Source organism: Lynx rufus, unplaced genomic scaffold (assembly GCF_022079265.1).
Source record: "Lynx rufus isolate CCGP_SWC_20201006 ecotype Redwood Valley unplaced genomic scaffold, mLynRuf1.p SCAF_15, whole genome shotgun sequence".
Lineage (NCBI taxonomy): Eukaryota > Metazoa > Chordata > Mammalia > Carnivora > Felidae > Lynx > Lynx rufus.
In genome coordinates, this window is record NW_025814829.1 from 46,589,076 (window position 1) to 46,604,716 (window position 15,641).

At 45.0% G+C, this 15,641-nt stretch overlaps 1 protein-coding gene across 2 annotated transcripts in view; it reads left to right on the forward strand.

Annotated features, from left to right (window-relative positions):
* Nucleotides 1-15,641, forward strand: part of KIAA0040 (KIAA0040 ortholog) — a 42,989-nt gene that overhangs the window by 17,231 nt on the left and 10,117 nt on the right. The window contains exon 1 of one of the 2 annotated variants that reach the window (XM_047076966.1): nucleotides 12,472-12,514. The exons of the other annotated variant lie outside the window; for it this stretch is intronic. The gene's annotated coding sequence lies outside the window, so the exon portion shown is untranslated. Of the gene's footprint in view, nucleotides 1-12,471; nucleotides 12,515-15,641 lie in introns of those variants that run through there. 2 annotated transcript variants of the gene reach the window in all.

Here is a 15,641-nt window from a genome sequence, read left to right on the forward strand (position 1 = left end):
TATAAACTTCTCTTGCCCCACCACCGAGAAAACTGAATCAGTCCGTCATGCAGGTATGGCTGCGAGGTGTGAGAACACTAAGTTCTCTAATATTAAAGAGAATTACGCAGCTTTCGGGCCTATTTTTTGATTGCCACCTGTGTGGGAGACCCCGATTCACACAAGTGCTGGATTGTCTTCCTGCTTTTTCAAGAAACACCCTCTCCCCCCGAGAGGATGTGACGTTTGAGGACTTAAGTGCCTGTTGCCGGGGTCAGCCACAAAGTGCTCCCTTCATCTGGAGGACAGAGAAGGCACCGCCCTCCTCAATGGCCCCGAACTTGAAGATGACCTCAGACCCCAAGCTCACACTTTCCAAAAATAAAACTGTACCTATGTGCTTTACCACACCCACAAAGACTGGCTCCAAAATCGTGTACCAAATAGTTTTGGCAAGTGAAAATGCGAGCTGAGTAAGCCAGGTATTTCACAGTAACTATGGCTACAGGTTTTATTAGCACTAATACCAGGATGTGGTCAGATCAGATATATTCAGGCAGCAAACATAAATGCGGGTGTTGTTAGTGTGTATGCCCGTAAATTCTCCAAACTGGAAACACAGCTCCTCATGACTGATTCGGGAAGGATGGGGCCAGGGTTGGGAGGGTGGAGGGCTGCCTCAGGAAGGGAAGCTCAGGGGTTCTCACTTGAGCTTTAATTCAGCTTTCCAGTCTGATCCTTGCATTTCGATTGCAAGCCTCCCTTCTCAGTGTTCTTTCACATGCCTGGCTATTCTCCATGACAATCTTGAGAGATATCTGGGACAGCTCCTGGCCTCATTTCTCAGATGAGGAGAGGGCTCAGAAAGCCTGATGGTTCACTCAAGGTCAGAGGGTTGGAAGACAACTGAATCGGGACTAAAACTGGGTCCTCTGACTCCCAGCTTGATGTTCTCTCCACTGCACCCCTCTGCCGGCCTTTTGTATTGTGCGTGGAACATTTTGAGACGCATTAACTCCTCTTGCAGACAGCCCTCATCCCTATTATTTGTCTGATTAGCCAAAGAGCAAGGTCAGTGGATCAAAATGGTGGTTTCAGCTGGAAAGGGCAGCTTGCCTTTTGCCTTTTGTCCTCACCTCTCCTTTTCAAGCTCCCTGCCTCACTCTCCCCTACATAGACTACCGTGCAAGACTAGGGAATCTAGTCCCTACTCCAGATGCAGTTTGTAGTCTGGGACCCGCAGGCTTTAAATGCAGTGATGGGACTGGGTGAGGCTGGAAGGGTGGGGAAGGCTGTGGGATGGGGGTTAAGGGGGACACACAGGCCCTTCTAAAGCCCCAGCAGGTTGTGGCTATGCAGGAGGATAGGTTGGTGGCCAAATCTGGGGACTAGCTAAAAATTGGTAATTGTACATGAAGTTAGAGGAGGGGAAAAATAAAATTATAATGAAAGTGCCTATGGGTTGGTTATAGCTCTTGGACTGCCAGCGAGTACTCAAAGGAGTTTTATGCCTTTGGGGTACCCGCTGTCGTATGTGATATCGCACTGTATTCCTTTTCTTACATTTTGGGTCCTATTAAAATGTGAGCTCCTTGAAGACCCAGAAGACACCTTAATCAGTCAAGAGTGTACCCATAGGGTGTGACACACATGGCAGGCTTTCAAACATTTGATGGATGACTGATTCGGTAAACACCCCCTCGGCTGAGAAGAGAATGTCCAGAGGTGGAAGGCGTCACCTGAGGATGGCAGCCGTACAGCCTTGTGGTCACGTGCAGGATCCTCTCACACTCAGATAGGACCAGAGTCCAACCTCTTCTGACTTTAGTAGCTCTGTAGCCTTGGGCAAATTACTTAATCCCTGATAGACTCAGTTTTTTCATCTGTGTCCTGAGGATGAAAAGACCCACCTCCAGAGTCGCGGCACTTAGAATATAAGAGACAGTGACTTTTTGATACAACAGATCACCCCCTGTTTCTGTGAAAGGTGATAAGACATTTTGCCAACCCTCTGTTTTGCAGCTTTGGCCTCCTAAAGTATCTATGTCAAAAGAGGCCAGTTAAAGAAAAACAAGTGAGCATCTAGCTGAATGAGCAGGTGAAAGTTGATAGTGATGGACAAAACAAGGCACCCCTAAGAAACTAGATCCAGGAGGTCAGAAAGGCTGAAAGCGGGAGATGCAGCTGGAAATGAATGGAAATCAAATTCTCAAGAAAGCAGGAAGAAGGTGAATGTGTCTGCCCCGATTCTTCAGGAATCTAAATCTAACTAAATCTAAAGCTAACTCGCTTTTTAAATCCATTCAGGGAAAAATTGACCAACCTCTGGTTAGAACAAAATAAGTCTTTTTTTTTTTTAAGAGAGAAAGAAAGAGAGAGAGAGAGAGAACACAAGCAGGGGAGGGGTAGAGAGAGAGGGAGACACAGAATCCAAAGCAGGCTCCAGGCTCCGGGCTGTCGGCACAGAGCCTGACGCAGGGCTTGAACCCACCAGCTGTGAGATCATGACCCGAGCCGAAGTCAGACACTTAACCGACTGAGCCACCCAGGCACCTCCAAAATAAGTCTTTAACACAGAGATGTTTTTCACATTTCACACAATATGAATAGTATCATAAATACAGAGCTGCATGATTCTCAAGGCAATTTAAGGTGCCTGCTGTGTGAAGTGTACTTAGGGCTACATGCTTTGCACACATGATATCTTATTGCTCCCAACAATTCATTCATTCACTCATTCACTCATTCATTCATTCACTCATCCATTCCACAAATACTTATTGCCAGCCCACTGTCTACCAGGCACTGTGCTAGGTATGGAATGTAAGATGATGTAGCACAGTGGATAAAAATGTCTAACCCTCTGAGAAATGTGCTAACATCTCTGTTTACAGAAGAAAACACCAAGATCAAAGAACTTAAGTGAATGCCGCCCAGACTCCACACCAGTGGAATCCTCACAGAGGAGGGCAAAATCCTTCTCTGTCTGTTTTCTAGTTTAGGGGAAGAAAAATCAGAAAATTCCCTTGTGATCTCAAGGACATGAATATGTAGGAATTTGTTGACTTGCTAACAGGCTGGAGATATGATATTCAATCCATTTAACACAGTTGGAATTTTCAGAGAATCAGAGAGACAGGACTGCTGGTATCTAATCCTAAGGGGTGACTGAAAAAGACTAATTAGGGGTCTACAGCATGGACCCTTTGGAGACAGTGTAATTAGCCATGAGAAGAGAGAAAAAGAAGGAAAGAGGGAAGAGAAAGAGCAAACGAGAATAAAGGGGCTAAAGATTCCAGGCATTCCCTAACAGAAAGCAAGAGAAAGCCCAAATGAAAACCTTTTTAAACTCTTTTCATTGTTCTTAAATTATTTTCTAATTATTTCCTTGGTATCATCTTTGAGTAGAGAGAGAATGTCTTCTATCTCCCCTGTATTTCCTGGCATCGCTTAATTAATACTTGATTGATTGAAAGATTGACTCATTTGAACCTGGAGTGAAATGGAGCTTTTTAATTGTCTTTTCTGCTGAACCTGAAATAGAGCATATAGTAATTAGGAAAGGATCCCTTGTTATCAGAAAGTCCCAGCTACAATGAGCTCTTTGTAACTAAGCAAAAGGAAAGTAGGTGATAATATAGGAGCTGATAAAGCACACACCCCCACACACATTCCCAACTGCTTTCAGTGATACAAAATTTTCTTGATCATTATTTCCTCCTTAAATGAGTTAGTTGGCTGGAGAATGTGGCTGGATTGTGAGCTAAATGGTGGGTAATTGTCATCAAAGTCTGGCCACAGATGTGACTGATGGTCATGTTTCTATGCTCTTCATTGCTCCTTGTCTCTCTCCCTAATGACCAGGGCTGAGTGATTAACATTTTTTTCAAAATCTCTTTTCCTTTGGGACACTTGGGTTAGCCGGCATGACTTCATTCATTCATTCAACTACATGCCAGACTCTGAGCATCCAAACAGAATAAGACAGGCAAGGGCCCTATTCTCATTAGGCTCATTTCTAATGCAGGAAGGCAGTCAATAAATGTGTAAATAAAGTGACCAGAGCATCATATATCGAATGAGAAATTTAGGAGTGGGAAACACTACAAAGGCAGTAAGACAGGATGGCGTGGTAGAGGTTGATTGGGGGTTGGGCTTCTTAGTTAAAAAAGCCTCCTGCTGAGGTTACACTTGACTGGAAATGCATTTGAGGTAAGCCCTGAGTGTTATGAAGTGGTCAATCACACCAAGATCTGAGAACAAATGTACCAAAGGGGCAAAGAAGTTCATGAGGGGAGTGGACAGTCCTAAAGTAAGGTGCATCCAGGACCTGTGAGTGAGAAGGGGGTACAAGATGAGATTAGAGGAGGCAGGGCCAGATGAAGGAGGCACTTGTGGGATATGTTAAGGGTTTAGACTTTACTCTGCAGGCCTTGGGAAGCCAGGCAGGGAGTGGAGGTGTGGGGCTGGGGGGTGATATCATCTGGCGTGTGTGAAGAGAGCAGCCTGTAGAGACAGAAGCAGAGAACCAGACACTGGTTGGGCAGCTGTCACGGTAATCCAGGTGAGAGATGATGTTGACCTCGTCTTGGAATGGGGAGAAGTGACTGGATTGGACACGTATTTTGGAGACAGAGCTCATAGGACCAGCTGATGAAGAAGTGGGGGGTGAAGCAAAAGGGACCTCTTAACCTCCTGGGGCTGCCATAGCAACGCACAAGCTGGGTGGCCTACGCAGGAGAAATGTATCTATCTCATGTTGTTCTGAAGGCAAGAAGTCTGAAATCAAGAGGTTGGCAAGGTCAGATTCTTCTGAAGGCCACGAAGGAAGGATGGGTTGCAGGCCTCTTTCCTTGGCTTGTAAATGGCCATCTTCTCTCTCTGTCTCTTCCCGGTGTCTTTCCTCTGTGCATGTCTGTCTCAATGTCCAAACTTCCCCTTTTTATGGAGGACACCAGTCACATTAGATTCTGGGCCCACTTCACTCCAGCCTGACCTCATCTTCACTAATTACATCTGCAACAGTGCTGTGTCCAACTAAGGTCACATTCTGAGATACTGGGGGTAAGGACTTCAACGTAAAAACGTGAGGAAGGCGACACAATTCCACCCTTACCTGGGAGAACCACGGATACGGTCAGTCTCCTGCTTAGCCTGAGCATTGAAAGACATCATTCATTCACCAAATACTTATTAGCACCTATTGTGTGATAGACATTGAATGACGGTGTGAGATTACACAGATGAGTATGAATCCCTGCCATACAGGAGCTTGCAATGAATGTGAGAGAAAAGAGTCAACAAGTACCATATATATTAATATATGCATATAAAATATTATTACATATGACTTTTTGTACTTTTCTGTATTCTTATAATTTTCTCAAAAAAAACCCAAATAATTATAATATAGTAATATAAGAACTATGGGAGGATATTGGCCCTGTGAGAACTCAGAAGAGAAAGAAATTGCTGTGGGGAAGCTTGGGAGTGGAGAGCTGATAGTTCCAGAAGGCCCTCCCCCACAGAGGAGGCTTGAGGGACAAGGAGCTCTCCCGTGAATGGACAGAGGGAAGAAGGTGAGAAGACATTCCAGGCAGACAGAACAGCATGTGCCGAAGCATAACAATGGGAGGGAGCAGGCATGTTGGGGAGAATTCTGGAAAATGTAGTAATAAGGGCGGTGGTAGGAGATGAGCCTGGGATGATAGGAGGCGAAGGAGTTATGATTATCCTGCAAGCGATGAAGAGTCAAAGAGGGGCTGAGCAGGGGGACATGACCACTTCCAGACTTTGGAAAGATGAATTGGAGGAAGGAGAAACTGGACAAATGTGACAACAATGGGGACAAAGAAAAGGGCGTCTGAACTTTTCGGTCCCTTTCTTTTCTTCTCCACTTTTTGTCCTCTGTACTCACTGCCAGGGCTGCCCAGCTTAATCCATGCCTCACCTTGGGTGCTCACAGGCCCCCGGGCACCGGCCTCCTCCTCTCCTGGGGTCAGCCGAGCTCTTCCCCCTTCAGAGCCTTAACCCTGCTGTCCTGCCCCTCAGAAGGCCCTTTCCTAAGCTCTGCACACAACTGGATCCTTGCCATTCTTCAGATCTCCATTCAAAGTCACCTCCACACAGGCCAGGCCAATTATTTCCTTAAAGTACTAACAACATACTTTGCCCTTCTCCTCATGGAAAGTAAATAGCTTGACCACATCTGAGTTATTCATGACTGTATCCACAGTGCCTAGGAACATGGTGCCTAGGACTAGAATATGCTAGGAGCTCATTAAATACACTGGCAGAAGGAAAGAAAGAGGGAAGAGATGAAGGACGGTTTGGTGTGGGGGTGAGGAAGGAGGCTCGCATCCCACTCTGCCCCATGAGGTGGGATCCATGGAGAGAGAGTGAATAGACTGTATCCACGTCCTTATGATGCTGCTTCTGAGTGATGCCTGTGCATATTTTAATTCTGAAATGGTTGCTTTGAAAAAGAAGGATGAGTGGAATAAGTTAGAAAGAATATCTTAGGGCGCCTGGGTGGCTCAGTCAGTTAAGTGTCCAACTTTGGCTTAGGTTATGATCTCGTGGTTCATGAGTTTGAGCCCCACTTTGGGGCTGGAGACTGGAGCCTGCTTCAGATTCTGTGTCTCCCTCTCTCTCTACCCCTCCCCCACTTGTGCTCTGTCTCTTTCTCAAAAATAAATAAACATTGAAAAAAATCTCTTTACTACAGGAAAACTAGAGAAAAGAGGGGGAGAGAAATGCCTCTTAAAGGAGACCTATATAGTCAAAGTCATAACTTCAGAACCGTTCCCAATTCTAAAAAGGCAGACAAAATCATTATTAGCTGAGGAGCTGAGAGATGTTTCTTTTGGCCAGCCTTTGGTTTGGGGTCGAAAAATAAGGACTCACATTTATCACCAGGCTCAGTTCTGAGAGGCTCTATCTACCTCTACTGATTCACTTAGATTTCACAACAACCTACTATTGTGAACTCCATTTGACAGATGAGAACACTGAGGCCCAGAAAGTAACCTTCCCAGTGTGGCACAGTCAGTGGGTAGCAGAGCCAGGATCTGAACACAGGGTATCTGGTCCCAGAACCAGCACTCTGAAGTGCTTGGCTAAACTCCTTTCTGGTCAAAGCTGCAAACTCTCCAGGAGAGTTGTTGACCTCACTGCATATTTGTTATAATCATTACCCCAACGCTACCTTTTTTTCACTCATATTAGTCAGGATAGGCTAACAGGTTTAGCCAACAATCTTCAAAATCAATGGCTTTACCCAACAAAGGTTATTTCTCACTTACTCTACTGTTCAGTGTGGTCAGTAGGGGTGTTCTGCTCGTGGTCATTCCGAAACACCTTCTCCTGTACCATCCCAGCGGCCTTGGAGTCCTCTGCTGGGTCCTTTGCATCTAGCCAGCCAGGGAACAAGCAGAGTGAATGTGGAGGATGTTGGGACAGGTTTCAGGAGCCAGGCCCACGTTCCCTCGGCCACAACTCAGTCACCTGGTCCCACGACTATTTAAGGGGGCTAAGAAGGGTAGTCTAGCCTCAGCCCAGGACGAGGATATGGGGGCATGTTGCCAAGAGCTGCCTTAATGCTTATTCGTGAAGACTTTTGTAAGGGAGACCTTGGCAGGAGGTGATGCTGGGAGTCAGAAGACATTGATGGGGCCCTGATTCCACCAGTTGTCAGCTGTGTGACCTCCACAAATCACAGCCTCTTTTGGTCCCACATGCCTTACAAATAAAGTGAGGATACCCAACCAAATGACCCATATCTGGATTCTTCCAGTTCAGGATGTCTATATGATAAAGCATCATTTTATCATTTCTAATAATCATAGTACCTTAATCATTTTTATATTGATGACCTATGTGTGCTCTTGTTCAAAATTGCACCCATAATTATAACATTGATTCTGAGGAAAAATACTATCTATTTTCTTCTAATACTTAATATCTAGTTACATACCATAAATGTATACGTTGGGGGAAGAAAAGAGCCTCCAACTTTGCATCAGAACTAGGTACTTGAAGCCATTAATTACACTGGGGAAAATACAGATAGCTGTTTCATCATGCCTGGAACCATGTTTAAGTTATAAGCGCAATTCTCCACTAGCAGATTATTGCTGTGATCTGACCATTTTTGTACAAAACAGTACTTAAATCTATTAGAAGGCATCTGAGCATGCCAGGTGAGCACGGGGAGAACCGTCAAGAAAATCTGTATCCAGAGCAGCATTGTTAAAAACTACTGACTGAGGTTCTACTCAGTGCCCTCGCTGCCAGCACACCTTGGTTTCTGAAGTGTGTGACATTATTGTAACCATAGGGCTTTTGCAAGAACTGCAGGGGCAAGGTTTGGGCAGGCAGGGTTGGAGAGGCTGGGACTTAATAAGATGTTCTAAACCTCCAGGAGAAATAGCAGGGAGTCAGGCAGAGACCGATGAGGTTCCCATATTGAAAACAATAAAACGCGGCAGACTCGGAGACCTGACCAGGGACTAGGGGTGGGCGTGGAAAAGCAGAGCACGGCCTGGGACACCTCCTCATGCCCCTCTGCCCAAGAGTTCTCCCACCGTCCATAGGAGAATGCCCCAGTCAGGCCACCTGTCCCTCCCTCCGCCACCACCCTCGCCCTCATCCCTGCTGCCATTTTCCCTGAACAACTGTAATCTTGCCTCCCACTCTTGTCCCTGCCAGCCTGTCCCCTCTCACCTCAGCAATACTCTTCTTTGGAGAACACATATGGATTATGTCCCCTCGTTTGCTTACCCCCCCTGGCTCTTGCAGCATACACCAGCCACTAACACGGCTTACAAGCCCTGTGGGTGTGGGGGCCGCCTGCCTCGTGGGCCTCATGTCACCCCACTGTCACCCCCACTCGCTGCTGCTGACTTCAGCCACACTGTCATTTCACGTCCTTTTCAGAAGAAGCAGTGGCTCCAACTGTTTGACTGAGAAAAGGCACAAAACACATATTTCCCTAGAAATACACATACTTCTAGACTTTTGGGGGACACTTTATAACTCATTAGCAACTGAACTCATGGCTTCCAATTTAAAGACACTTCACCTGCAAAGGTAGCTGAGGGTTGAAGAAAAACCTATCAAGCATATTACTTGAAGATGCTTTAAATGAGTTTACTCTGTTTCAAGACTTTATAGATACCCTGACCATGTGTTGCTCTTGTAATTGACCATGTTTTTGCTCAGATCGTGGTTGAATCCTCCCCACCCAGAGCCTGCCCCACCTCCTTGAAAGCATCATGGGCTTCTCCTCTGTCACACTTCCCGTATGCTATTTTCACACCTGTATGTGGGGTTTTCTGATGAGTGTTTGCTTCCCACACTAGACTTTGAGCACCCGAACAGGGACCCAGTCTGCTTGTTCCCGGTCACCCAGGACCCAACACAGTTCTCAGCATGAAACAGGTGCTCCATACATAGTCGTTGAAGGAATCACTGAGCAGACACCTGCCCTGATTATAATTTCCTTTTCATTTCTTTCCTGTAACCCTCTCTAGACCAAATTGTTTACTCCTTCCCCTGGGCTGTCTTCATGTCCCTTTACACAGAACTTGACCACAGGACTCATCACATTATACTTCTGCTATTTTTCTCTCTCCTCTTTGCTCAACTGGAAAGCGCTCAGGGCTGGTGACATAGTGGGTGTTCAATGAATGTTTACCGCATTGAATTGTGACCTCTGGGAAAGCAGTCTTGGCCCAGATGCTCTGAATACATGAGAGCAAGAGGTAATGCCTAAAGAGGCCCCCCCACAGCAGGCCACCGTGCTGCTGTGCACAAACATAAACCTCGCCTCCACCTCCTCTCACCCATGACCCATTCCTTCATTCAACACAAGGCTCCTATGCTGATGCAACAACTTGCTTATACAACAGCTTTTAAACCTGACAATTGTCCAGAAATCGTCGGGCTATTTGTTACAAGCATAAATTCCAGGGCTCACCCTAGATCTACTGCGTCAGTGTCTCCAGGAGCAGGGCTCAGGAATCTGCACTTAACTAATGCCCTAGGTGACTCTTAAGCAGCCAGCCTGGCTAGAAGTCCATCCTTGGGTGAAGAGTTAAAGCAACACAGTGATATCCACAGCATGAGGTAGAAAAGTGGAAGCATTTGAGGAAAGGCCAAAGAGAGGTCTTTGCTGCCAACTTTCAATTATAAGACGCCCCCACCCATGCACACCCTGGAGTCAGCAGCTGAGCAGAGGAATCTTTTAAGGTTCTGAGAGAAACCTGAACCTCCCACCTCACCCTACCCCTTAAAGAAGGCAAAAAAATTGGACCACTTGGAGGTCACTGTGGAGTTGCTCTTAGGGATTTTAACTGGGTACTATCATGATCTTTATCAATAACATTTCTAGAAAGCATCTACTACCCCACAGACACTATTCTACAGCTTTACATGTATTATGTCATCTAACAATCAGGAACAAAGAGAGACTAAATGCAAAGTAGCATGCTCTGCCCCCTGCTGGGGAGCACCAGAAGGAAAACCAGGCTCTTGGCTCTCAGGGATGGATCAGATCTCTCTGTGGAAAGACCCATCCCTGTACACTTCCAGGGATTCCAAAGACAGGGAGAGGGGTTGGGCCCACCGAGGGCTAGGTATTTTCCCCAGGCCTTACTTTATGAGATCAATAATACTCTAGACACCAACAGATTCCCTCAAAGAACCCTTCTCCATCCCTCTTGACAGATGCCAGAGTCTAGAATTACAGCCGCAGACCTGCTGACCGCCATAAGCAGCGAGGTTACCTGTGAAGTTCTCTTCATCTGGATGGGGTGGGGGCCTATGGTTCTTTGGTGATGAGGATTGGGTATGGCGGTAAGGGGGGGAAAAGGAAAGCTCAAGGCTAGAATTAATCCATTGCTATCTGGAGATAACTCACTATTTCATACATTATGTTCTATAGTATTTTACAGTTTACAAAATGCATTAAATATATTGAGCTCTTTTAATCCTCACCACATCATTACGAGGGAAGCTCATTAACTTCATTTTGTAGCTAAGGTTCGGTAACTCACCAAGGTTACACACATTGACCCAGGGCTCAAACCCAGGTCTCCTGGCTCTGGGATCATTGTTAGCCATCAACATAGACAGATCGAAGCTTCTTGGGAGAAAGAATGAATGAATGACTCTCTCTCCAGTGAGATACTATGGAGGATATAAAGATGAATAATTTTTGGTTTTAAGGAAACTGAAAGTAACTTTCCCCCCTTCTTTTTCCTCTCACCAACCCTCATAACAACAATCATCAAACAATCGTGTTTGGTTAATGCCTGTTGTTGGTTTTATAAGAATAGATGAATTATCTTTCAAACAGTGTCAGCAATACTTGAGATCCAACAAAATAATGGTGCCTCCCAGAGAGCATTTCTAAGGCCCGAAGTCTGGCTCCTTTTACAAAACATTCTGTGGAAGCTCAAACTTTTAATTCATACCACCAAGGAGATATTTGATTGTTTCCTGGAAATGCTAACAATGAGAGGCTCATAAATACTAATGAAACAGTATAGATTAGCAGAGCTCAGCAAGTAACCTGGGGGGCCTAGAAGAGAATTCTTAGATTAAAAAATATAAAGAATACCTTTTTAATTGAATTTTCCCCAGACTGGGCTCCCAAATGTTAATGAATACTCTTTTTGGCTATATGGAGAGTAGACTCAAATAAGTACCTTCAGGAATCCAAAAGTGAATTATCGAATTAGCTTTCGCTGGAAAAGAAATCTATTTATTCAAAGGCTATTTTAGGTGTCATAGGATGGACGAGCTTGAGACAAAGGTTGGGAGGGGTAGGAGGGCCTGAGACATTGAGATAAACATAATTCAAATGCATGCTTCTATTTCAGCCAACTAAGCAACCTAAGTTGAAATTTGCTTATTTGTCCTTTATGACATGATCCCTCAATAATAACAACTTCCTTGGAATATACAAGGCCCCATGTTACCAGAAACCATGTCTTTAGCTTTCCTCACTGAATCCTAATACCTAACACAGTGTGGGGCATGTATTAGGTGCTCAATAAATGTTTGTTAAATGGATGAAGAGCTCTCTTAAAACATTCTCCAGCGCTTCTCAGGCCCTTATCTTTTCTTGAAGGGCATCCTACTATTATAAAGACACCAAGGGTGCCTGGGTGGCTCAGTCGGTTAAGCTTCTGACTTCTCAGGTCATGATCTCACGGTTCATGAGTTTGAGCCCCACATCAGGCTCTGTGCTGACAGCACAGAGTCTGGAGCCTGCTCTGGATTTTGTATCTCCCTCTTTCTGTCTCTGCTCCTCCCCCACTTGTGCTCTTTCTCTCTCTCAGAAATAAACATTTAAAAACTTTTTTAAAAAGGAGGAGGAGCCAAGATGGCAGAACAGCATGGAAGTTTTTTGTGTGTCTCACGTCCATGAAATACAGCCAGACCAACACTAAACCGTCCTGCACACCTAGAAAACGGATCTGAGGATTAACACAACAATCTGCACAACCTGAACCACAGAACTCAGCAGGTACGCGGCGCGGAAAGGTGAAGTGGGGTACAGAGCCACAGAGGGCAGGGAGCCACTTTTACATGAGGAGAGAGGACAGAGATGGGGGGGAGGGAATACAGGCAAAGCACCCCCCCAAAAGCAGCTGGAGAGAAACTGGAAAAGTGGAAACAGCCACAGGGACTGAACTAAAAAGGCAAAAAGGAGAAAGGAGAGAGGAGAGGGTTTAAATTCCATTAAGACTGTAAACAGAGGGAGCGCAGAGGCTGAAATGCCACAGCTCCATACCTGGCGGTGCTCGGGCGGGAAGGGCGAATCCCCAGGAGCAGAGTGGAGTCCGGGGGTCTTCGGGCCACACGGGAGAGGCGGTTCCCCTGCTGGGAGGACACCTGGTAGAGGCTGTGTGGGTCCCCAAAGGCAAGGCGCCAGTGGACCCGGGAGAACAACCACATTCGCTGGTGCTGGAACGATGTCATTAAGGGTGAAGCCTGGTGCCAGACGCGTGTTGTGATTTTCCATAATCCCCGAAACGCTGCTGCTACACTAGCTCGCGAACTTTCTCTGGGGTGGGCTGGCACCCGGCCTCAGTCTCTGGGCGTCGGCAGCAGCACGGTCCCGCGAACGTTCCCGGGTGCGGCCAGCACCCAAACGTGGCTCAGTGAGACCCTCCCGCAGACGGGCAGAACGGATCAAAGCCACAGTCCCTCAGAAATAACGGGTTGGGAAAAACGGCCGCATCTGAGACAAAACTCAGGAGGGAGGTGCCGTTTGGTCACAGACAGTGTAAAAGCGGGGAGTAGACAGAAGCCGAAGACAAAGGACGGTGCGTGATTGCCGACCGGGGAGAGCAGGATTCCGACACGAGACCGGGTAGCTGGGTGACTCCATTGGCACCATTCCCGCGCATGCGCATACGCACCTACAAGCGCCACAACAACCCACCCCAGGAAGCTAAGCAGCGCCATCTAGTGGAGAACGGAGCCGTTACCCTAAGCCCCGCCCAACTGGGCCAACCTCGCTCTTCAGGAACACGGCTCTCCACCTACTTATTTTATGGACTATAAGGCGCTTCATAGTTCGACTTCTAGGAGAAAACAAAGTAATTTGAGTCTTATTTCAGTCTGTTCGCTGGTCCATCTATTCAGTTTTCTTTCTTTTTCTTTTTTCTTTTTTCTCTTCTTTTTCTTTAATACAGAAAAAGAAAAAACTCATTTTTATTTTCAATTTTTATTAAAAATATTTTTCTTTAATTTTTTTCTACTTATTGTTTACTCTTGTGTAAATTTTTCACTTCTATTTTACTTCTATCATTTCATTTTAGTCTACTTCAGTGTATTCATTTTTTCAAATTTTCTAACGATTTCCTTTTTTTTTCTTTTCTTTCCCCTTTTTTTTCTAATCCATCAAGCCACTTTCAACACCGAGACCAAAACACACCTAGGATCTAGCATCATTTATTTGATTTTCTTTTTTTGCGTTTGAGTTTTTTTTCCTTTTTTCTTTTAATATTTTTTTATTTTAATTTTTTTACCTCATTAATTCCTTTTCTCCCTTCAAAATGACGAAGTGAAGGAATTCACCACAAAAGAAAGAGCAGGAAGAAACGACAGCCAGGCACTTAACCAACACAGATACAAGCAAGATGTCTGAACCAGAATTTAGAATCACAATAATAAGAATACTAGCTGGAGTCGAAAATAGATTAGAATCCCTTTCTGTGGAGATAAAAGAAGTAAAAACTAGTCAGGATGAAACAAAAAAGGCTATAACTGAGCTGCAATCTCGAATAGATGCCACGGTGGCAAGGATGGATGATGCAGAAGAGAATCAGCAATATAGAAGACAAACTTATAGAGAATAATGAAACAGAAAAAAAAAGGGGAGATTAAGGCAAAAGAGCACGATTTAAAAATTAGAGAAATGAGGGGCACCTGGGTGGCTCGGTTGGTTAAGCATCCGACTTCGGCTCAGGTCATGATCTCGCGGTCCGTGAGTTCGAGCCCCGCGTCGGGCTCTGGGCTGATGGCTCAGAGCCTGGAGCCTGTTTCAGATTCTGTGTCTCCCTCTCTCTCTGCCCCTCCCCCGTTCATGCTCTGTCTCTCTCTGTCTCAAAAATAAATAAATGTTAAAAAAAAATTAAAGAATTAGAGAAATCAGTGACTCACTAAAAAGGAACAACATCAGAATCATAGGGGTCCCAGAAGATGAAGAGAGAGAAATAGGGGTAGAAGGGTTATGTGAGCAAATCATAACAGAAAACTTTCCTAACCTGGGGAAAGACAAAGACATCAAAATCCAAGAAGCACAGAGGACTCCCATTAGATTCAACAAAAACTGACCATCAACAAGGCATATCAGAGTCAAATTCACAAAATACTCAGGGAAGGAAAGAATCATGAAAGCAGCAAGGGGAAAAAAGCCCTTAACCTACAAGAGAAGACAGACCAGGTTTGCAACAGACCTATCCACAGAAACTTGGCAGGCCAGAAAGGAGTGGCAGGATATATTTATTCAATGTGCTGAATCAGAAAAATATGCAGCCAAGAATTCTTTATCCAGTAAGGCTGTCATTCAAAATAGAAGGAGAGATTAAAAGTTTCCCAGCCAAACAAAAATTAAAGGAGTCTGTGACCACTAAACCAGCCCTACAACAAATGTTAAAGGGACTCTCTGAGGGGAGAAAAGATTAAATAAATAAATAAATATAACAACAAAAGCAACAAAGATTAGAAAGGACCAGAGAACACCACCCAAAACTCCAACTCTACAAACAACATAATGGCAATAAATTCATATCTTTCAGTACTCATTCTAAACGTCAATGGACTAAATGCTCCAATCAAAAGGCATAGGGTAACAGAAAGGATAAGAAAATAAGATCCATCTATATGCTGTTTACAAGAGACCCACATTAGACCTAAAGACACCTTCAGATTGAGAGTAAGGGGATGGAGAACCATCTATCATGCTAATGGTCAGCAAAAGAAAGCCAGAGTAGCCATACTTATATCAGACCATCTAGACTTTAAAGTAAAGACTGTATCAAGAAATGAAGAAGGGCACTATATCATAATTAAGGGGTCTGTCCACCAAGAATACATAACAATGGTAAACATTTATGTGCCAAATGTGAAAGCACCCAAATATA